The sequence below is a fragment of the Mastigoproctus giganteus genome, chromosome 5 (genome assembly GCF_048544385.1).
Source record: "Mastigoproctus giganteus isolate SK-2022 chromosome 5, ASM4854438v1, whole genome shotgun sequence".
NCBI classification, from domain to species: Eukaryota; Metazoa; Arthropoda; class Arachnida; order Uropygi; family Thelyphonidae; genus Mastigoproctus; species Mastigoproctus giganteus.
Window position 1 is genome coordinate 203,950,845 of NC_143579.1, and position 25,669 is coordinate 203,976,513.

General features: G+C 38.2%; 1 protein-coding gene across 1 annotated transcript in view; it reads right to left on the reverse strand.

The window, feature by feature from the left end:
* Positions 1-25,669, reverse strand: part of LOC150086020 (N-acetylglucosamine transporter UNC93A-like) — a 186,996-nt gene that overhangs the window by 59,647 nt on the left and 101,680 nt on the right. The gene's annotated exons all lie outside the window — the stretch shown is intronic.

The following is a 25,669-nucleotide window of genomic DNA, read 5'->3' on the forward strand; positions in this document are numbered from 1 at the left end:
CAAAGCCCCATAGGTTATATAGCTTCAATAGACACTTGCCAAATGTGACCCTGGTTGTCAGGGTTGTCAAGGGTCACATCTGGCCCTTGAGGTTGTCACAGACATTCTCTCAGATAAGCCAGACAAGCTGTACTTGCTACCTGGGAGTCTAAAACGCTGATGGAACTGATATTCGGGTGACACTGAAGTCAAGTGAACCCAATTTCGGCGAGGTCCGGACGGTCTGTGACAGTCAAATCCTCTGCTTGCACCTTCACGATGGTGGGACTGTTAGTAATCCTGGGTATAACCTCCATGCACAAGTACATGGTGGGTGACCACCCAGGTGTGAACCAACGTAAGCAGGGGTCGAGTTGTGGCGCCCACGCCACATGGAGGAATGCCGCCCATCTATGTTACCAGGCAGTACTAGATGGTAGATTACTCTCATCAATCGGTGCAATATACGTGGTAGATGACTCTCATCAACCGGTGCAATACCACCACTTTGCTTATTGGAGGATTGAAGTGGTGGAACCCATGTTTAGTCTCTAGAGTTAAGTTCGTTCAACCCTGCCCTATCTCTTCCATCATGCAGTGTGATTGTTAACTTTTGAGGTTATGATGAACATCGTGGCGGGATCCAATATTCTTTACATTTTGAGGGTACAGCTCTAAAACGGTATTCGCAGGCCGGCTGCTAGTTAGTACACCGAACAGAATCTATTGGTAACTCTCTAGGAGGCTTCCGGATCAACTCTGCCAGATAGTGACTGGAGAGAGTCCGAGTAGTGTGCATGCGGGGAGCATTGTCGAGGCCACGTTATGTCAAGGATCTGGGTATATTCTTACCACGTGTACGCCATATCCAAAAATTTCATTACTTCATACAGCATGTCCCACCCACTTTTTCTTACTATTGAATACACCATGAATTGTCAAATTAATAGAGCAAGCTTATCTGCGAAAAGATCTAAACCTCCCAAGCACTTCCTAATTCATTTCACAAATATACGTAGTCTCAATTCTAATCTCAACGATGTCCATTTCTACTTGCAGTCTACCAAACCCCATGTACATTTTCTGACAGAATCTCAGTTATCGGTTGATTCAACTACTGCTCATCTCAGATGCCCAAATTATTCGCTATATGATTCCTTTCGCCTCAAAGCACGGACAAATCACTTGTACATATGTCCGTTCTAATATTCCCTGTCAGAGACTTGGCAATTTGGAATCTCCTCTCTTTGATCTTCTCTGGCTTAAAATCTCTCTACCTCATTGTGTCAAATTCATCTGTTGTCTCTACCGTTCTCCCAACTCCACTAATCACTTGAATCTCTTTGACGTCCTCTCTTTGCAACTTGACTTTCTCCAGTCCAACTTTCCTAAGAGTGAGATAATTTTCCTTGGTGATTTTAATGTTCACAACTCCAGCTGGCTTCCGTTTTCTAGTCACACCGACCCAGCTGGTCGAGAGGCTGAGGCTTTTGCAATTACCAATCACCTTGCACAGATTGTTCATTTACCTACAAGAATACCGGACAATCCTAATCATACAGCCAATACGCTTGATCTTTTTCTCACAAACAAACCTAAGTATACGGTCGAAGTGAGAGGTCCTTTAGGCACCTCAGATCACAACTTGGTGATTGTCTCTTCTCCAATTGAGCCTTTATCTCATGGCTATTCCCAACCTCGTATTGTTTGGCATTACAAGAATGCAAAATGGGATGACCTGAGAGATTTCTTTTCCTTGGTCGGATTACTGTTTCAAAACTTCTGATGTCAACGTTTGCTCAGATCGTGTCAGTGAAATTATTCTTGCAGGAATGGAATCCTTTATCCCACACTCCACTTTAAAATCTCATCCTTTATCTAAACCTTGGTTTTCCAATAAATGTACTAAGGTGTAAGGTGTCTTTAGTGTCAGACGGCACCAGGGGTTTCCCCCATCTCCGCGTAGTTTTCATTGTGGGTGTACCAGTTCACTGGAAATGCCAGAGATTTAAAAGTGTATGGATATTGTATATGTGTAGTGCCGTGTACCGTTGTTCATCTGGTCGTTTAGCCGCTGGACCCCTGCTGAGGCCCAACGTTGCCCCACCTTTACCCCGTGGAGGCAGACCAGGAACCCAGTAGGCTTAAGTTATTCTGGCAGGTTCTGCCACCTAATTTCCTAAGATTTCAGTGGCTAGGATCTAAAAAAAAAAAAAAAAAAAAAAAAATTTATTTCATTTTTATTGCATGCATATATGCGTGCATACAAGCACATATATACACACATGCACATATGTACATCATACATGTGCCAACGTCAATCGTGGGGTTGACGTCACTTGAGTTGGGAGCATATACGTGTGCATACACATACCAACGTCAATCGTGGGGTTGACGTCGCTTGAGTTGGGCCAGAACGTGGGTGAAGATATTTTGGATGTATTAAATTTAGGTGTGTGGGGCTTCGCTAGCGTGAAGATAGAGAGGGGGGGAGGCTGAAGACTGGGGGGAGAAAGACAGAAGTATGGAGCCAATAGGGAAGACAGCCCCAAGTTTCAATGTGGCATACCAATGCCCCACCAGAGTAGAAATGGGGGGGGCGACGAGAGAATCGTCTTCCCGGGGGAGTAGGGTTTAAAGTTGAAGGGGGCTAGGGTGTCCTCTTCAGGCTGCCGTGAGGCTTTGGGAGCTAGGCTGCAGTTTGTTGTCTCTGTCTTGTCCACTTGATTCAGATTGGGACAACAAACTGCAGCCTAGCTCCCAAAGGCAATCCCTGTCTTTTTTTTTTTTCCCGTTGATTCTCTTTTCTTCTTCTTTTTCCATTCTTCTTTTCTTTATTCCTTTCTTTTCCATTCATTTTCTTTTCTTCCACAGTTTTCTTTTCCAGGAGTTGTCTCTGTCTTATGTGATTTATGTTACTGTACTATCAGTCTCGGTGTATGGCAATTAACACCCTTCTCCTTGTGAAGAGGTCCTGTGCATACTGGGAGAGCGCGCGGTACTCCTCTTCCTTGTCAATGAAATGATGTTCAAGTCCTTTGGGGAGGTAATGGATTTTCGTGATTAGAGTGCATCTGAGGTCTTCGTATTGTGGACAGTCGTAAAGTAGGTGGTCCCAGCTTTCGACCTCCCCGCACGTGCAATTTGAGTCATCGACGAGACAGAAGCTGAACAGTTTCTGGTTGAAGGGTCCATCTCCTGTGAGTAACGAGGTCAGGTGCAAGCCCGGGAAGAACCAGCCCGGTTGCCTTGGGTATATTTCGTTCAGTTCTGGAAAAAATTTACGAGTGATCTCGCCCTTTGTCGTCTCTGTCCATCTTTGTTGCCACTCCTGAAGGAGGTATGTCTGTAGCCGTGCTCTTTCCGTTTTTTGACTGCTTGCTGGGTTGATTGTGAAGTCCTGATGATTTGCGGCCACTCCCTTTGAGTGCAAGTAGAGCAGTCCTGCTTTCAGAGCTTCTAAATCCAGGAGTAGCGCTCCAGCAAGCACCTGCAGTGCAGTTGTGCTTACCGTGCGGCAAGCTCGTGTAGTTGTCAATAGGATGGTCCTATGTGTCATATCCAGGATTTTCTTGTTGGTTTCCAGTGATGTTTTGGTGTACCATACTGCAGCTGCGTAGATTATTGCTGGGATGAAGGTTGACTTATAATATAGCATTACGGTTCGTTTTTTCAGTCCCCAATCCTTCCTCGTAATCCTAGCCACTAGGGCTGAGTATCTTCTTATTTTCATTCTTATGTGTTTCAGGTGAGGTATGAAGGATAGGTTATTATCTAAGATAACTCCTAAGTACTTCATTTGCTTGGTGAGTTTGATGGTCAGGCCATTTATTTTTATTTGGGGCGGACGCTGTACCTGAAGAGTTCCTTTCAGGAAGATGGATATGGTTTTCGTCGGTGCAATTTTTAGCTGTTTTTTTGTGGCCCAGTATTGTAATTTCTGCATTGCCTGATTACCGATGTTTTCCAGTTGGACTCTGGAATCTGCCTCAATAGTAACAATGAGATCGTCCGCAAAGGCCTGGGCCTCAGCCAGCCCCAAGTCCTGGCACAGGAAATCGTCCAAGACCATGTTCCAAATGAGAGGACCCAAGACAGACCCCTGCGGACATCCCCTATGTATGTTTCTTATGATTTTTTGATAATTTGTATTTATTTCCACTCTTCTGTCTGAAAGGTAGTCTTCCATTGCTTTGTATAAGTTGATTGGTACTACAGCTTCTCTCAGTCTGTTCAGGACGCTCGGCCACCAAAGTGAGACGAACGCCCCGGCAAAATCGACTGAAATGACCAATAGATATTTTTTCCTGCACTCTTGTGCTTTCCTAAGCAGATCTCCAAGGGCATCCACCGTAGAGGACCCTGGCTTAAAGCCAAACTGATTTTTAGCTGCCAGGCCTGCCCTTTCGTAGTGGTTCTGTATCCGCATTTGGAGCAGCCTCTCGTATAATTTACTGACTACTGAGAGCAGCGCGATGGGTCTGTATGATGATGGACATTCTGAGTTCTTAGTAGGGTTTTTCAGAATCAGCTTGGTGTTTGCAGTTTTCCATGCCGCAGGGAATTTCCCTATTTCCAAACATCTGTTGTAGAGGGTGAGTAGGATTTGCGGGGCAATTTCTACTATTTTTTTCAGTATCTCCGGTTCGATCATATCAAGTCCCAGGCATTTGCGGTTTTTGATCCTGGTAGCAGCCGCGCTGAGTTCCTCATGGGTGAAGGGGGGCTCGAGCGCAGGGGTGATATATTTTTCATTTTCTTCGCAGATCCTATGTTGTTCTTGCAGAGTTAGGGTCGCGGGTTCCTTGAAAATTGTGTCAAGTATATTATCCATTGATTGCACCCAAGTGGTTGTGTAGTCTCCTTGTGAGGTCCTGGTGGTGCTGATCACCTCCCCCCTGGGCAGTTTGTTTGTAGTCACCTTGTAAACTACACCCCAGGGGTCAGTTCTTCCTGTCGTGGACACTAGACGCTCCCAGGAACGCTTCTTGCTTTTCTGTATCGTGTCCGTATAGTGATTTCTGGCTTCTCGATAGCGCTGTCTTAAAGCCTCCACTTCATGTGCGGGCCAGGTCCTACGGGCTCTCTGGAAATCTTTCCTAGCTTTTTGCATCTGGCGTCGAAGCACGGCTATTTCTGGGGTCTACCAAGGAACAGCACCAGGTTTTGGGTTTTTTCTTTTGATTGTTCGATCGCTAATGGTTTGTATTAGGTCTGTGGTCCCCCTCAGCTGGTCATTCTGTGGGTTTATACTGGCTGGGTTGCTTTCTATGGCTGTGATGAGCAGGTTTTTGAATGACATCCAGTCTGCTTTGGCAACTGCATATCTGTTTTTCTGTTGGTTTGTTAGTGTTACTGTTGTCAGTTGTCTGATTATTTTAAAGGTGATTGCACGGTGGTCTGAGGTAGTCCATGCCTCCTCCACCTTCCAGTCAGTCACAGATCCCACCAAGTTCCTAGTGGCTAGGGATACATCAATCATAGCCTCCCAGAGGGTGTTGCAAAAGGTTGGCAAGTGGTGAGGTTGATTTAGCACTGTCAGCTGTGATCCTGCCAATAAATGTACTAGGGCTGTTGAAGAGAAGAACGTTGCATATCGTAATTGGCTTGTTTCGAATTCTTCAGTTTCATTTTCTGCCTACACCAAAGCTCGCAACAATTGTAAAGCAGTTATTAATCAGTACAAACTAGAGTTTGAACAGGCTAAGAGTAGAAAACTTGCTTCTTGCCCTAATGGTAGCCGAGCATTCTGGTCTCTTGCCAAAGCTATTGGCTGCAAATTTTGCCCATCTCTGTTCCCGCCTCTGTCCAAACCATGGTTCTGTTGTCACTTCAGCCAAGGATAAAGCTGACTGGCTAGCATCCCATTTTTGTTCCAACTCGTGTATTAATGATCTTGGTGAAACACCTCCCACCATTCCCAACACGCTCCATTCAATGTCTCCTGTAGTCTTCCGTCAAAAGGATGTCAGAAGGATTTTGACGAATCTTGATGCTAAGAAAGCTCCAGGTCCTGATGGTATTTCTCCACTTGTTCTCAAAACCTGTGCTCCTGAACTTACTCCTATTCACTTGCACCTTTTTTCACTTTCTTATTTCAAAGGTGTTTTTACTTCTGCTTTGAAATTTGCTCACATCTAGCCAGTTCTTAAAAACGGTGACAAATCCCTCCCATCCAATTATCGTCCCATTGCAATTACTTCTACTGTTGGCGCCTCCGTAGCCAGGTGGGCAAGAGCTGCTGTGCTGTGCGTAGCACACGCTTCTTGATTAGACCGGGATTCGAGCATATGAGACACCAAATAGGGAGGATGCGGAAAGGTCAGGGAATGACCACCGCATATCCCCGGAGCAATATGGCCTTATTTTCTAATGCTCCTTAAAACCAAATAACAACAACAACTTCTACTCTTTCTAACGTAATGGAGAAATCAATTAACCGCAAACTCTTAAACTACCTAGAAATCTTCCGTCTGATCAACGATCGCCAGTATTGGTTCCGTCAGTGTCAATCCACTGGTGATATTCTGGCTTATGTTACCCATTTATGGACTAATTCAATGGAAAAGTTCGGTGAAACACAAGTAGTTGCTCTTGACATCTTAAAGGCTATCGTTCGTGTTTGGCATAAATGTCTTCTAAACAAGCTTCCAACTGTTTTTAGTAATTGGTCCAGTTTTCTCTCTGATCGTTCACTGAGGGTAATGGTGGATGGCTCTCTGTCTTCTAACTTCTCCACTAATGCCGGTGTCCTCCAAGGTTCAATTCTTTCCCTCCACTCTTTTCCTATTGTATATTAATGACCTTCTTCCATTGACGAAATCCTATCCATAGTTTTGCTGATGATAGCACATTGCATTCTACTTTCCAATTTTAGATACCTTGCTCTGCTCAATCAGCTTCAACTTCTCGAAAATCTGCTACCAATTCCTTAAATGCCGATCTTCAGGTAATTCTCCAGTGGGGCAAAGACAACTTAGTATCAACTAAGTTGTCTTTGCCCCACTGGAGAATTACCTAGAATTACCTTCTAAAAGTCAGTCTTGTCTTATATCTCGCAAAAAGGATTCTTCTGCTCCTATGCTTATCTTTAGTGACACTCCGATTTCTATGCAAAACGATCTCTCTCTTTTGGGGATTACCCTGACTTCTAATCTCTCTTGGCACAAGCACGTTACAAATATTGCTTCCTCTTCATCTAAAAAACTTGGTTTTCTCTTTCGCTCTCGGCGTTACTTTTCTTCCAAACAACTGCTCACTATGTATAAATCGCAAATCCGCACTGCCATAGAATATTGTTCCCACATCTGGGGTGGTGTCCCCCAAAACCTCCCTGAGGCTTCTTGATTACATTCAGAAGAGGGCAGTTAGGTTAATTAAATTATTCATCTCTAACAGAGTCTCTCCACTTGCTGTCTCATAGACGTACTGTTTCTGCTGCATGCCTCTTCTACAGATACTTCCATGGGCACTGTTCTTCTGAATTGGCTTCTATAATTCCCGCTCTCTCTTTCAAAACAGTCCGAACACGTGCTGCAACTAGCCAACATCCATTTACTGTCCAACTTCAGACCCACAGAACCAACTTTTCATCTTCCTAGTTTATTCATTGAACTGCCATTTTCCGGAACAACCTTCCTTCATACGTATTTCCTGAAAATTACAGTCTGCAGAAGTTCAAGTCCACTGTCAACAAATATCTTCTTTTGTCTTCTCAACCTCGAACCCAAGCACGGTACTAAGTACTATAGGTTCTAATACCTCTCGTGTTTGGGGTTTACATAAAAAAAAAAAAAAAAAAAAAAAAATTGAACTCGCTGAACATTGACCCTGATCTGTGGTCAATTGATGAGTCCTATCACGATGTCATCTCGGACTCTTTCTATATGTAAAGAGCGGCAAAGAAACACAAATAAAATAACGTCAGTCCTAGCCTGACGTTGTTATTTTATTTGTTTGTTTTGAATTTTTATTGTTTTTTGTTTCTGGTTTTGCCTTCAGTTGTTAATTTTATTTTATTATCATTACTTTGACAAATGAATGTAACTGGACGCCTTCCGACTATATTGTTTGATGGGTAGTGGTTAACGTAGCTTACCGTTGTATTTCAAAAACTGTACTAAAATAAGGAGGTATAAAAAGAAAAATAGAAATTAAAGTGGCCATGAACTGATAAATATATTTCCATATTTTAGAGACTGAAACGTGTGTATATTCACATACCGAATATTGAGCTAATAAGCTTCGGGCTTATTAGCTTAACAATATGAGATGTTTGTGGCAAACTTAATCCTAAATTTTTTTTTTCACGTAGAAAAGTGAAAAAAATTTGCAGGATTTATTTTGTCAACTTGAATGAAACTTCCAAGATTTTAACATAAAATTTTTTTTGTCACCATCTTCCCACTGTTTCTGACTGTAACCCGTGCGTCAGACGAAGTGTCAAATGCCAAATCAACTTGACCATAGGAAGTTTAACAGCATTCCCAACTGTCCGAACTTTCAAGCGGACTCTGGCCAGATGGGATTATTTTCAGTGACGCTCGCAAAGAACAGGCGTCTTATTGGTGACAGTGACATCCGCAGTTGTCATGACAACGGGACTGTCTACGTTAGTTTGACAACTTTTGTAGTGAAGATTTCCAGTTGACAGTGAAACAACCTACGTCTAGGGATTTTCTTTCACCCACTCATTATCTTCCCCGTTTTGTTTCAAATTGCATTTAAGGCATTCCTGAAATCCCTTTAGAGATTTAATACACGTTTCAGAAAGCAATTACAACTACGATAGAGCTGCTGGAATATCATCACAGCCGTTCTAGTGAGCAACTGCGACTGAAGACTAAGAAATCTAGAAAATACGTTATACTTGGATCGTTTATAATAATGCTTGATAGCTGTAATCAATTTCTATGGATAATCTTAAATACTTTTATTATTTTTAGTTTTCCAATTGTATTGGAAAATAAAAATGGTGGTCATAAAGTCCTGCACCGGTTTTAAATTTTAATAACTAATGTTATGCAAATGATAGAACCATTTAGTAAAAAATATATGAAAGTTCAAGTCTTAAAAGTGTAATAATTTAATCCATGTAAATCTGATTTTTCTTTTGTTGTATTTATATTTTATCAATTTCTCTTTTATTTGCAGATATTGAATGACCCCAAACGGCGTCAATTGAAGAAAAAGTTAACTGCGTGCTTTGGCTTGCAGAGTTTAAATCAATAACAGCTGTGAAAAGAAAGTTCACTACTCATTATAAAAAAAGATGCACCCCATAAAAAGTAAATAAGTAGATGGATGAAAAAATTTAAAAAAACTGGATCGGTTAATGACAAACCACGATCTGGGAGACCCTGAATCAGTCAACAATGATGGCCGTCATGTTGAAGCGATAATTAAAAACTGCATTAAGAATAAAACTTTTAAGACTTGAACTTTCATATAATTTTTACTAAATAGTTCCATTATTTGTATATCTTTAGTTATTAAAATTTAAAACCGATGCAAGACTTTGATCACCCTGTATAAGGAAAGCGTGTGGACCACGCAAATCAAATGTTCTGATCATAGCGCAGCAGAGCTAACCGATTTCTACAGGAATATTATTGTCGAACATCACATTTCTGGCTTATCTATTCGTGCAATTGCACGAATCGACAAGTCAATCGTCTGGATGACCAGAAAGTTGTCCAGAGCTGGCTCTGATATTATCAGGAAATGGATGCGCGACTACAACTAACACACGGGAAGATCACAGTAGCCCACTGCAGGTGACCACAGGGTAGTACAGAAATCTCGTCAGAAATCACTACAACGCAGCAGCCAGGAGTTTAAGGCATCAACAGGGATTGACGCTGTAAACGCCAAAATGTGCCACAGAGGCCGAGGGCTTAAACACCTAATTCTGGTTTTGTACATATGTTCAGTATGAACATAATGTGTGGACATGTGTGTCTTATGTAAGGCGGCCCCTAAATGTTAGTTCATGCCACGGTTCTCTATGATGATATACAAAACTCTGTACAATGGCCAGAAATGAGTGTAGTGCTATGTTTGCGTAGTGTGCGTTGTTTAGTGTGTAAGTGTTTCTGGTCATTTAGTTACCAGGAAGGCTGCTTCCCAGTACCCGTCCAGACACCAATTCCGTATATATTGTGTATGAACACAATATACAGGAACTTCCCGACTTACGTAAGGGTTGCGTTCCGCGGAACGCTACGTAAGTCAGAATTTTCCCCGTGCTTGTGCAACACTTGCGACTGTGCTCGCTGAATTGATTGAATCAAGAAATGTTCGACAAACATGTAAATAGAATTATTTATAGTATTTATTTAATTTTTTTTATCTCATATGCAGGAAAAATCTCAAACTCTAAAATTAAAAAAATTACAAAAAAAGAGAGAGGACATAGGTATAACGTCAGTCAATTTTACCTGTCCAGCATCGTTGCCAGAATCGACGTCTTCAGCTGATAAGTACTCCGCTGCGGAGGTTGAGGGCTGTGGAGATTTAGAAGGGGTCGGCCGCTCAACCTTAACGAAAGAACATATTAATGCATGACTGGACCGTGGTTTTTTCTTTTCATTGTAGATTTCTTTGTAGCAAGCAAGCAAGCATATCATTCACCCTTCTGTTAACTTTTAATAATCGTTCGCTGTCAGGAACCCTTGCCGATGCAATTTCACGAAATGCTATTGCCATCTGTCTGGTGATGAAGCGTCTCGGCTCCTCATTTGGTTCATCTTGAGCTTCGTCAGCATTTTCTTCCACTATCGCTGCCTGGAAATCAATAAGTTCTTCGTTAGATAATTCCTTCTCTTCTTCCTCTATTAACTCCTCCACGTCTTTGGCATCAACCTCCAACTGAAGTAGCTCTGCAACAATGACAATCTTATCTTCACCTTTGTTTCTGTTCTATGGTGGCCCCAAGACTCTCGTCCAAATTCACCTAGAACTATAATCAAACATGCACTCTATGAATATTACAAGTGGCCTGAACATTATATTCAGGCCACCTCACCACCAGGAAGCAGTCACCCCTGGGCAGCTGCTTCCTGGTGCCCGTCCCAGGCACGTTTTCCATCCTGGGTCTACTAAAACTCTCATTCTGCGAATTGGCACCAATCCCGCACCCACCTGTGGTATTGCTATATAGGTGGGTGCCAACACCCCGCATCCAGGCCGCCCAATCCGAGTGCCAGCAAAAAAAAAAAAAAAAAAAAATATATATATATATATATATATATAAATAAAATAAAAATAAATAAAAATGAATAAAAAATAAAAAAAATAAATAAAAATAATAAAAATAAAAAATAAATAAAAATAATAAAAAAGAATAAAAAAATAATAAATAAATAATTATAAATAAAATAAGAAATAAAAAAAATTAAAATTAAATAAAAATAATTAAACAAACAAAAATCAATTAAAATTTCTCTCCACATAGCCAAAGTAAGCCAGGAAAAAAAAAATAAAATAAACAAACAACCATTTGTGGAAAAACACATTGCAATCCCCCACCAAGTAGTCAATACTAATTATCCTGGTGCCAGCATCCCGCATTCTAGTAAATCACTAGATTGCCAGCAAAAAAAAAAAAAAAAAAAAAAAATATATATATATATATATATTTATAAAATAAGTAAATAACAATAATAAATAAATAAAATAAAATAAAATAAAAATCCTCCCTCTCCACAAGGCCAAATTAAGCCAGGGAGTAAAAAAAAATAAAATAAAATAAGTAAGGATTTATGAACTGTAAGCAACAGAAAAGAGAGTTCTCTTCTTAAAAACTAATCTTGCAAAATTTTGTAAGGCCTGAAAGACTTCTTTATTATCTAAACATACGTACTCTTGTCTTCTGACAAGATCTGGCCCAACAAGCATTAACTCCCTCCTGTAGTCCTCATATATGGGTAAATCAAATAAAATATGATCCCACGATTCTGGCAGTGTGCATGTACAATTAGGATGAGTTTTTAACCCAAAATAAAACAACTTTTGGTTCGAAGACCCATGCCCCGTAATTAAATATGACGTTTCCATATTTGTATAAAACCATTTATTATTTTTGCCATTGTGATTAAACCGCATATTGGGAATAAATAATCTGGTAACTTCTCCCGTTAAACTCTGCTCCCAACGATATTGCCACATCTCTACTAATATACTTCTAATCACTTCCTTTTCTTTTTTAAGTAACATTTATCCCCCAAAAGCTTGTCCTTACCCTTTTTGTCAAAAAATAACAAAACGCTCTATAAATAGCATATACATCTAAAGGCGCATTGCCTTTAGATCAGGAGTGAGCAATAGCCGGCCCGCGGGCCACATCCGGCTCGCGACGATGTTGAATCCGGCCCCCCTCGGTAAATGCATAAATATAGAAAATCCATACCTGACTACACTCGCCGTAAACGTTCGGCTTAATTCGGTTCAATCGGGAATCGCGGCCAGTACAACAGTAACCAAGTGATTCTACGCAGCGTCAAAGAGTTATTTCCTAATTATTATTGTAGCATCGATGGAACGAAGTTCCTTTGGGTTTGACTTCTTATTGAAAAAAATAATATTGGTGCGAGATATTTTATGTTTTATGCCTTTTCTAATTATTACAATTTTTAATTTAATATAATTTATAACCCATAAAATGAGCCAATTAAAAAAAAAAAGAAAAATTGATGCCGAATGCCGCATTTTCAATGATAATTGGACATTCAGATTTTTTTTTTAAAATACATTAATAATTTGGTAATTCAAGTAATATAACATTTTTTAGGTTCTGATTTTTTTTATTAAATCGTTCAATCTATTCCGGCCCGCATCATGATGCAAAAATTTCATTCGGCCCGCTGACGAAAAAAGTTGCCCACCCCTGCTTTAGATGTATATGCTATTTATAGCATATACATCTAAAAATATCCCTCCAATTACCTGTAAAGCATTTGTTGAAACGGTCTTACATTCTCTTATAAAAGCCAATATTATTACTCTCTGTAGGGATAATAACTTTTGTCTAAACTTAACAATATTTACACGCCTAAACCATACAGAGACAGCGTATACTACGATTGGGAGAAATACCGCCTTATGATATAAACTCACGACCCTTTTCCCAAGTCCCCAATCAGTTTTTGTTACTCTAATAATTGCTGATGTAATTTTTTTAAATCTTATTACTTAAATAATCAAGATGCTTTGACAAGATCTCAAAGGCATTATCTTTCCATTAATTATTAATTTCGGTGGCCTTCCGTAATCTTACGTTGCCTTTCAGCAACATCATTACTGTCTTACTATCTGTGATCTTAAGTTTATTTACACCTGTCTACATACTCAGATCTTTTACTACAACTCCCATCGTCTACTCTAATACTAACCTGGATTTACCCTCAGTATATATTACTAAATCACATGCATACATAACCAACTTATAATGCGGAAATTTTTTCTCCAGCCACTGATTTAACACCAAATTCCAAAACACCAGACCGAGCACCGATCCTTGCGGACAGCCTCTATTAATAGATCTACCAAATTTCAAGTGTTGTGAATATACTTGAACTCTCCTACCACTTAAATAACTTCTTAATGTTTGAATCAATATTTGAGGACAATTTAGTTTTCTTAATGAGCATAAAATGCTCTCGTACCACACCTTGTCAAACGCATCTTTAAAATCTACAAATAATGCTACAAAAAATCTGCAACAAGTAAATAAACATATTTACTTGTTGATTGTGAACTATAACTCACTAATGTATTTATAGCATCTTCAGTTGAAAGACCTTTTCTAAATCCAAACTGACCTATAAACTCCATTTTAGACTTAATAAACACATGTTCTAATCTTAAAAGTAACAACTTCTCAAAATTTTTTTCCAAATTTGCCAACAGTGAAATAGGTATATATCCTCTAGGATCACTGACAGGTTTACCAGGTTTATGTATAAACTTTAGAAGGGCAATTTTCCAGAACCCTGGAAAACTACCCTCCAACAAAACTTATTATACATAACTACCAATATCCAGGATAATATTCATTCATCTTAGTTATACAATTATTTTCTATCATATCCATGCCTGGAGTTTTATTTTCATTTAATTTAGAACATATCATTAATAACTCCAGAGCAGTGAACAATTGTATCTCATTATTTCCTCAATAACTAAAATTATCAACTCTAATTTTCCTTTGTTCCTCAGTACCATCATCCATAATATCATACACAAACAGCTCATCTGTAATAGTTTTAATAGTTGAAAGCCAATTACAAGTTTATATATTATTTGAGTTAACCGTATTAATAGCATTATTAATATACAGTTTGTCTCTTGAAAATTTAAACAAAAGTCCCCAGGGATCTGTATTCCCTGTTGTTAGTACAAAATCCCTCCATACAGCTAACTTATGTTCATATATTTCTTTGTGATATTTTTTCATTTTAATTCTGTACAGTTCTTTAAACACTAATGCATCAGCAGAATCTCTACTTCTACACCTTTGATATTTCTTCCTAAGGGTAAATATCTTGAAATTTCTTCCAATAGTTTGATGGTTTTACCTTCGAAAAACCATCAAACTATTGAACCGCCAAGACACATATCTCTTATTTTCTTTTTTCCTTTTAGCAGCTAACAGTAAAGCTCTATACAGAGCATTTTGCATATAAATTGCATATCGAACAGCATTCAAACTGTTTAATTGACTCAAAATATTATCATCAAAAGATATTTCTAAAGAATACTTAATTTTTTTCCAGTTAATCCTTTTATACCCACATCTTACATGATCAAATGCCAAATTACTATCTAAATGGAGATCAGTCAGTAATACATGAAACAATATGGCCCTGTGGTCACTGTTGACGACACCAAGCACCACATCCCAATGACAAACTCTCCTGCTAAGTTGCTGATTTGCAATGGTAACATTAATATTGGAACTTCCATGTAAATTTTAAAATGTGGAGGGTTCACCCTCCACATTGAGAACACTTAAATTATGGTTTAGAATAAATTCTTCCAGAGGTTACAGATACAATCTTATCTGTAACCTCTAATCTTATCATATGATTTGTCATTTTCAAATCCTTCGAAGCCTTTCACGTGCCGTGAGCATATTTTCTTACATTCGCCATTTAAACAACTTTTAGTAATTTCCGCCCAGTCCTTATTAATGTTTAAGATGGCGTGGTAAATATTGTAAGATTTCCAAAAATCTCTTACTGTAAAATTTTTCTCATCGTCTACTGCAGACAATGCCTGAGCAAATGTTGTGCGTAAATAGTATGCTTTTAAATTCGAAATAACACCGAGATCCACATGTTGGATGAGTGAAGTCTTGTTTGGCGGTAGAAATATGACTCTCTCGTTCGAATTGAAATCATCTATATGCGTTGTCTTTACAATATTTTTTAACATCGGGAATGAAGCAGCATTTAAACCAATCCTCAAAGAGAGATATTTGTTATCCGTGCTATCTGATTCGATCTGAAATGCACGGGTAGGGCGGCTTTATTGATGCCCTTAAATGCATGAGGATTTCCAGAATGGTACACAAGCAGTGATTTTAATCTGTAATCTCCCCTGCATTAGCCCCAAGCAAGAGCGTTGCCCTATCTTTTGATGCCTTGAAACCTGGCATTGTCTTTTCCTCTTTGGCAATGTATGTTCGATCCGGCATTTTTTTCCAATACAGACAGTCTCATGAACGTTAAAAATTTGTTGCGTTGAATAGCCGCATTCATCAATTTTTTTCAACACATCACAAAATTTCTTTGCAGCTGCAGAATCGGCACTGGCGACTTCACCGCATACTTTAACTTGTGGAAACCAGCGCGATGCTTGAACCAATTAAACCACCCGTTGCTTACCACGAACTTGGCTTGGGGTTCGCCGTACTTAACCTTAATATCTTCATAAATACTTTTTGCTTTTGCTTGAATGGCCATTGGATTCAGGGACACTTGCTTCTGAATCTGATTTTCCATCCAAATTATTAACAGCTGTTCCATCTTCGATATAGCACATGAATGCTGTTTTGTGATCACTGTTCATCTTAAGTGCGTTGATCCTTTGACATGTTCTTTTATACGCGCAGTGTCCTATAAAATAGCATTCACTGTTCAAGCAGCGAGACCTAATTCCCTTGCAATAGATGAAAAACGTTTTCCCGCTCCATACTCCTTAATCACTTTCATCTTCATTTCTAAATCAGTTTCGTTTCGTTTCGTTTCGTTTCGTGGCACTACCACCACTTGCATTTTTCGTTGTTCGCTTTCCCTTCATCATTGTAATACGTAAATAGGAATGAAGAGAAGTTTATGAAAATTTGTTTTTTATATAATTGAAGATTTCAGTGAAGGGGAACACATTTCATCATAATACCGTAACGTAAAAACCCACACAATTCCAGTTATCGGTATTATCGCAAATGCAATAAAATCGAGTGATAACAGGAAAGCCCAATAAACCGGAAAGTGCAAATTGTTTTTATTGTTTGCTGGTAGTGACCTCCAAAAATGCGTTTTCGAAAAATATCGCAAAGGCGTTCAAAATTGATTCTTATAACGGAACATATGATAACGATGAAAGTGTAGTGCAATTTCCATTATAAAATTGACCTTTTAGAGAGAGAAATAGCTTAGTAATACTATATAGCGAAAATTTCAACTTCCGAGGTCTTGGAACGAATTAACAAAAAAAAAAAAAAAAAAAACACAATGTGTTATTGGGTTCACATTACGATATTTTCACGATACCTCCACTTATTCCTACGGGATGTAAAATACGTTTCCACGATTTTTTTAAGTTTGCACCGGCCGGCAAAAACTTACGTAAAGTCGTATTTCCGTAAGTCGAGTATTACGTAAGTCTGGGTGTTCCTGTATACGGAACTCCACAACGTTGATTTTCAGTGGAGAACGGCGTCTCATAAGTCCGAAATCACCCACCCGCAATTAGAAGTCTCGCCTTGCATGGTGCAACTGATGTCTTTGGTCCATAGGGCAGTGCAAATCGGTTCTATGGAAAGACGAATTTCGTTACACCCTATTCCGATCAGATGCGTGAGTGTGGAGAATGCCTGGAGAGTTTCTGCTGTTGAATGCATTTTGCCATGAATGAAGTTACGAGGAGATTGGGTTATGGAGTGGCGTAGGACCTTCAGTTGTTGTACAGGGGAACCCTGAATGCAGATGGCAACTGTAACCCCTGGCATCACCATGCCGTGACGGGACTAATTGTATGTCTATCATGCTGCAATTAAAGATTCTATGCTGCAATTTTGGACAATTCCGTGTTCCCTACCATGGAGCCGTTCTTTGGTACAGACTGACGTTTATTTCAACAGGGTAATACCCAGTGCCATACCTGTTTGAGAATGGTTCATGGATATGAATGTACAAAATTTGGAATGACTGGTGCAGTGTCTGGTTTGAACCACATGGAACGTGTACGGGATGAACTGACTGAACATTGGGTGGGGACTCTGGCCAGCACGTCACGCATCGGTAGCTCAAGTTTTCACTGTTCTGCAGTAGGAATGGGGAACTATTCCCGCTGCGGTCTGTCGTTCGTGGGTGGAAAGCGTAACCAGGAGGCCGCAGTGTATCGTAGAGGCCAAAGGAACCACCGACACGCAGTGAGTGGCAGTGATATAAATGTGAAATTAGTATCTGTCCGGATACTTTTTGGAGGGTAGCGTGCATAATAATACAACATAATTAAAATTCATAAATTATAATTAAAAATAAGTATCCAAATCACCAAGTGTGTTTTAACTTATTTGAAAAATCACGAATCAAATAATATATAAGTTCTTACCAGTATAAAACGAATTTATTTTATGACATAATTTGCATTAAAACCTTCAGCAAGTCTCCTTCGCGCTTTCTGTTTCCCAACATTCTTGTAATTTTTGAATGTCGTTTAACTGTGCTGAAGTTAAGCTGTCTTATGCGTTGTGTTAACACGTCTGAAGACAGAAATATTTGTCCACGGAACGGCTTCTTAAGCTTTGGGAACAAATCGTAATCTCAAGGACTCATCAGGTTATGGGGGTAGTAGTGCTTCCCACTTGTAATCCGTGAAAGCAAGCTGTACAGACTGATATGAGGGGTTACTTTGTCATGGGGCACGAGCACACTCAGTTTCCAACATTTGTACCTCCCTCTGAGTAATTTTCTGGCGTAATTTCTGACAAAGAAATGCTGCATAGTAGACTCCAGTCACCGATCTTCCAAATGGAACATGATCAGCAGCAATAATGTTCTCATAGCTGTAGGCAGTGATGACCATCTGAGAGGCGTGTTAAAGTTGGATGCTTCCACCGAACTGATTGTCACTTCAGTTCAGGTTCAAATTTGCGGGTCCATGCCTGATCAATGGCAAGAATACATTTTAAAAACTCGCCTTCCTATCGGAAGCGTGCGAGTAATTGCTTTGCCATTTCTTTACGCTTTGCTCGTTATTTGTATGACAGCAAATCGGTGGCGAACTATCGTTTTTGTAACACAATTAAAATTCGGTGAACAGATTATTTCGGTATTCCAGATTCGTTGGTTATTTTTTCACACGTCATAAGTTTGTCTTTCTCCAAAATGGTGGTGATAATGACCCTCCGATGTGTTATCATAAATGTTCTCGATCAACTTGAGTGTTACTTGTCTTTAACGCTGGTCTGACCTTGACGAAACCTTTGATATCAACGTGAAATCGTGCTACGATCTACTATTGACTCTTGCACTTCCGCAACAACTCAGAAATTTGTGTCAGCGTTCGACCACGAAAAGTTTCAATTTTGATAAAAGATCTTTGATCTGAAACTGTATTGAGGTGAGCACCTGTTTCCAAACTAATTAAATAATAATTTAATGTATATATGTGATTATATTTTCCACTTTCAGCTCTAATAATGACTAAATTTTAATAAATAAGGTTGCTTTATATGAAAGGTCAAAGAGTAATACAATATTATATTTAAATTAAACATTTTGCTTCACTTTTTTTAATTCGAAGAAAAGTATCATGGAAGGTTGTATATTAAATCTTTTTCAGCTACCAAAACATTCTGTAATGAAGACTTAATTATTTTGTTATGCACTTATTAATACTGTTTCCTTTTATTTGGTAAAAGCATACTGAATAGCCAAACTCAAGGGTAGGAAGAATGACGTGTAACAAAAAAAAATAAAATAAAAAATTCAATTCGAGAGTCGTTAATCCTTCTAAATCTGCTCACGGGAGGAAAGTTTGTTGTTATTTGGTTTTTAGGATCATTAGCAACTAAGGCCATATTGTTCCGGGGATATGCAGTGGTTATTCCCTGACCTTTCCGCATCCTCCGTATTTGGTGGTCACGGGCTCGAACCCCGGTCTAATCAAGAAGCCTATGCTACGCACTGCTGCTCCAGCCCACCTGGCTATGGAGGCGCCTACGGGAGGAAAGGTAGTTAGTAAGCGTTTGCTGTAACGCGTACCGCAAACGGTTACTACTAAAAATGTGTATCATAAGCTATGCTTTACCTCGATACCACTTTACTCTGTATCTTGTATCTCTTAACACTTCGTGCCTTTTTGTACGAATAGTAGCAGCAACGTGGCCTATCGATCTATCTGAACGGTATTTATTTTATCTGATGTGGTCAAGTTTAATGCAGCTGCTCAGCACAGCTACCAACCCTTCAGTCGCTGCTGCTGTTGTTAATATCATTATGATGGAGTACATGGAAAGGGAATAGGTTTGAAAGCAACTAAAGCCATGAAAGTTTAACATATATCCGTAAATCTTTAATCTGTTGCCAGTTTTGTCTGTTTTATGGGTGATCTTGGCTAGCGAAACATTTGTGGACTTTTTCGTATCGTGGCTGAGTTAGTCAGTCTCGGAAAAGCGTTGCATATCTTCGGAAATTCTGGGATTAGTTTACCACAAAACAGGCAAACGATCAACGAATGCCCCGATGCCTCATAGCCTCAGTTGTTTTGGCGCGAAATCAACCACCATTAACGACTAAACCAAGGCTTGAAAAAATCCAAGACAGTTCTGTTCGCGTTAATGCAGGAAAATTTCTCGAACATATAAAATATATCGAAAAATATTTCAAACACTTTTGTCATACGTGTTGAATGTGGATTATTTATTGGGTTCTTGGGACCCCTATTCTTCTGGGAACGTACTTATTGTAACTTTCCAAACGTTCGCTGCTTTTATTTTTGAATCTCTAGTTACCATAGCAACTATAAAGATATTCCAGGCATTTAGTTCAATATTTTCGGAATTTTCGCAAAAAATATGGCAAACATCGCACCTTGATGCATTTATCTATTGACAGATGATTCATTGAGATTTATCGCGCGCGCGTGTACTCACACACGAAAGTGAAAGAATATTTATAATGTCGGCCTCAGTCTTGCTGTTCGCACACTTTTTTAAAATTTTATTTTATTTCGTCAGAAGTTATTGAGAAAACCGGAAACTTCCCTGAAGAATTATCAGCTGTTTTGGTTACGTGCGTATTATTTTCATGAAAATCCCTTTGTCTCAATGGCTTTATTTTATGGAAACCAACTGTATAGTTTTCTGTTAGTAAAAATGTTATCTTTTCTCTCGAAGGGACTTTTTAACCTCTACAATGAACCATTCCAATCCCTAACTTTCGACAGTGAATAGCAAATTGATGTGATGTGTTCAAACAGTTGGTAATCGGATGGAGCTTTTTTTTTTTTTTCTCGTGCTATATTTCAGTAGAGGAACACTACGCTATAGACTTGCGACTGCTTCTCCGTTCTTCAGACTTGTTTGAGGAAGTACGCTGTCACGTCATCTTTAGGATTTCTCGTTATGGTCGGATTTTCTTTTGTGTGCACTATTGTCAATCTTTTGTGGACGTTTCCCACTTACTCGTTTGCCGGGGTCATAATTACAATTACAGCCCTTTGTCTGGACACTCATTCTCAGTAATTTCTTCACTTCATTGCTGTTGTGATATCTGTTGGAATGTTTCGACTCTCTGCAACTACTGTATAAGCGGCAATTCTACAACGCTTACAAGAAAAAAAAAAGGGCCAGTCTAACCCACATGCAGACCGCTTAAAACTAGATCTGTCTGCCGAAACTATCCTCTGAAAATAAATTGCGACTATATCACGCTCAGTGACTACATAACTGAACACCGAACCACATTTCTATCTGAGAATTTGACATAAAAATGGCGATATGGATTCATTTAATCATTCGACCTCAGCTATTATCATGATTGTGTGTGAGCATCTTGGTTGATTGTCATTATCATGATTGTGTGTGAGCATCTTTCACACACAATCATGATAATGATTGTGTGAAATTCGTACCGTGTTGTTGCATCTCTTATATTGTGTGGATGGCCAGTTGCCTTCAGATCACAGTATACGGCAGCTAAACAGCAACTGTCGCAGTCATGTGTGATGTGTGCTAGAGTCTTCAGAGATTTAACCTTCATCCTTCTGCTTTCAGAGATTTAACAATATCCCATAGGTAAGAATTAAAGAATAGCCGAAAATTTTAATCGGAGTTCATGATATAAAATTGTTCTCGACCATGGCTGATAATCAAGACTGTTTGGTCTACAAAGCGCCGAAGAAAATCTTGCAGAACTGTGGATGCCCAACTTAAGTCTTCAAAAATGCTTTGTTGTGACATGTCTGCAGATATAAGCACAAGCTCGACTACTTCTCTTTCTAGGAGAAAATTTTTCGATTAATGAGCCATTTCATAACACGCCTTAACATTACCGGCTCATCGTGCACAATGATAGGCCTCATTATAGGGACATTCAACACCAAGGAAGGCACCTTTTTTGTACCGTGCTCGTAATTACTAGCCTCCTCACATCGAGTGGAAAAAATCTAAGTTCGAATTCTTCAATGATGCAAGGAACTTTTATGGGCTTTTTTCACAACGCGTCCAAGTTAGTCAGTCTCAGGCGATGGTTGCATGGTGTTTACTTCCGGAAACTTAAGTTTCGTGCAGCTGATATGCAAATCGACCACAGAATACACGCAGTATACAGATACAATATATTAACGTTTCATACTCATAGTTGCTTTAGGAATTAACGACAAAATAAGTGTACTCTTCAGTCACTATAAACATTTTTCTTTCTTGAGGTTTATTTGTTAACCAACATCCTAAAATTTTTCGAAAAATCAAGTTTTCTTCCTTGTAAAACATACAAAATTATATTTTTGTGCCACAAGTACAATCAAATTGTTGGCATATGTAACTATTTACATATTGTGTATATTTTTAAAAATATTATTCTGTTACATATATATTCTCGATTCAGGCGCATACATATATTTGACTCACCGTAGTAATAATAAGTTGACACATCGGAACATGTACATGATCCACGCGAATTCCCTGTCATTGTCATCGCAGTATGGTCGTAATTACTGTATTTAATATTAATAACTAATCATTGAAACAAAGGCCGATGTCAAAGCAAATTGTCGAATATACATATTAAGAAATAAATAGGTTTATGCTTTCTACGATGTCTTTGCTCCTTGTCTGAGATAGTTACCATGTAAAACATGGTGAGTAGTTATTCAATTTTAATATTTTTTTGTTTATACTCTGAACGACCGCACGGTCAGTTAAGTTGATTACAAATATTTTTACCATAATTTATGATTATATGCAGAATGATACTCACTGCTCCGCTCCGATCATGCTTTTTTTGTTTTTTTTAGCTACACTGTAAAAATGTTAGAGGACGTACCTAATACCACACAGGTCTATTTTTAGCAGTGATCTCAGTCGCAGTTCTGCTTGACATAGATTAAGCCATGTTAATCCATAAAGTATTCACAGATGTACTTATGATGTTATTTCATTCCTGTTCGTGAATCACCTTTGGACTCCTTCAGATTCGTTGGTTGTCGAGGCCTATCTGGGATAGGCCTCGACAACCAACATTTGAGATGATTTCACCTTTAGTGACACCGCCAAGGTATTGTAGCTCTTATAGAACTGTCATATTTCATGGGAAATATGACAGTTCGTCACGGACTGTTTAATTTGCCTATTACAGGAGGCGCGAGGACATGAGAATGCTAGATTCTATAATAAATTTGTAATGCAGTGTATATTAGCTTGTGAATGCTATTGCCTAGTACTTGTGAGAATTACAAGGGGAGAAAGCGAGAAAATTAATAAAAATAAATAACAGAAAGGTGGGAATTAATATAAATAAAATTTTCTTGCAATTTGTCATTTAAAAAAAAAAAAAAAAGAAAGAAAGAGGGGGGGGGCGAAAGACTCCTTTTAATGAAACCAAATGAAAGGCTAGCCAGCTTCTGGATGTGAAATAAAAACGAAAATGTGAATTGAATATTATTACAAGAATTTTAATAGTATTCATTTTATACTGTACTTATAAAGTTCTTTCCCACTTTTAAAAATTAACTCGAAAACTATAGATCGTATCAAAAAACGATTATTCTGCATTATAAATCAATATGTGTTGGAGTTTTGTAAAACAATAAAAATAGTTCAAAATTTATCACCAGGAGCTAAGCGCTCTATTCACTCCAATAAAGAAATTAGCTTTTTCGTTCGTTATAAAAAGGAACGACTTCGGAATCGGAGAATTCGGGTGTTTGCTGGTTGTGGTTTTATTCTTCACTGTCAAGATAAAAAAAAATCTTGAAGCTGTAGCCCTAACTTAAGTAACGGAGTATCAACTTTGTGTTAAAATGTTGAGTAAAGATAAAGCACTTTTAATTAAACTTTATTGCAGCCCCTCAGAGCGTATCAAAAACAGAAAAATTTCTCAAGGCCTCTTTGTTCTAGAGGAACCGTATTAAACATTGTAAGGCGTTTCGAAGTAGGCTGCCTAACTCCTAATCCTAGAAGTGGGCGTCTGTCAGCATCAGAAGTGATTTAGAGAATTGATGAATGCAACAACTTTGATTTTTAAGGCAGATGTGGAGAAACAATTACCCGTCTTGATTGCTTATTAGAAAATATTGGTGGATACGTGGAAATTTGATCGCCAAAGATTTATAAAAAAGTTACCTTTGTGCAATTTTTCAAAATTAATCAATTTGCGCCGTCCCCTAGTGGACATTTGAACTATTTTTGTTTAAAAGGTTTCCACATATACCGATTACAATGCAGAAAGCAGCTTTTCAATACGACTATACTTTATGAGTTGTTAATTTTTGAAAGTAGGGAAGGACTTCTTAACTACCTGTATATTTTGATTGATATTAGTGTCGACTTCATTATTTGACTCAACGCATAAGAATACGCAGTATAAAAGCACGGTGTACTTTTTCACTTCCATCAGATGTCTACTTCAATCAGCTGTTGCCTTAAATTTTTTTTATATTATTTTATTTCTCTCTTTATTTTATTATTATTAATAATAATAATAATTCTTATTATTTTATTTTTATTTTTTGGAAGAGACTACTTAAATAAAGAAATTTTAAATTTCATCATTCTTACCTACAGGTTATTTAGAAGCTGTTCGAAAGAGACTTACATGCAATTTGTCTTAATACAGAAGTTTTCAAACTGTCGGCCGTGACCCCTTTTCCGATGGGAAAAACTTAGAGGGTCGCAATTTTTTCTTTTAAATTTTGCATCAGGTTTTAAAGTTGATTGCCTTTTTATTTCCAGTGAAATGGTCTTATTTTTTAAACTTGTTAGGTTCTGTAGTTTGATTTGATAATATAAATTAAAATTTAATTTATTAAAAGTAAGTTACATATTTATTTCTTGTCGAACTCTAACCCAAATGAAATCATTAGTTTGTTTTATTCGTGTGAGAGTCTCAAAGATTCATTTGATAATTTTAGAGAGTTGCACAAATTCATTATCAATTTTAGGGGTTTGCTATATCGCCAAGGTTGAGAACCCTGCCTTAATCGGATAGACGTGAACGTTTTGTTTTATTACTAGATTTCCTAAAAAATAACTTAGGTGCATATATCCTGGATTTTTATTATTATTATTTTTTTTGTGTTTTCTGGGTATATGAGCATGCGATTCAAAATACAAATTTTGAATCGCGTGCTTTATACATCGAGAATAGATATTTAAAATGTTTTTTTAAATATTTAAATAGATATAATAAATTAATATCAATTGCATAAAATATAAATAAAATAATTAATGTATAAAATAAAAATGTGTATTACGATCTATGAATATTTCTGTGGTTATTTAGAATTTAGAAGCTTAAACGTTAATGACCAAGCTGGCGTGATGAAAGTTGCATTTGATAATAGAGATGGAACGTCGTGCGAAAGATCTGATGTAACCCTAACCTCTGATAACGGATGCTGATTTGCCCAATTAAGAGGAACACAGACGGTGCATTCTAGGTAGCCAGAAAATTAAATTAACTATTAAAAAAATAAGCAGTTTCTTTGAACCTAGGTGATACGTAACAAATAGAGAGAGAGGATAAATTAAAATGGTGCGGGGAGGGGAAACATCGGCATCACGAAGTTCTAGTGAGATAGTAGAAGGATAATTACATTAAAGCTCAGTCGTGCCCTTTGCGCTACTTCGAGCTTGTTAAAATCAACAGAACTTGTTGAAAATGAAAAGCACAATTTATCCGAATGTTAGAGTTTGTCCTCATTCCTTCCAGTTGGCTTTTGCTCTTTACTAGCGTTATTT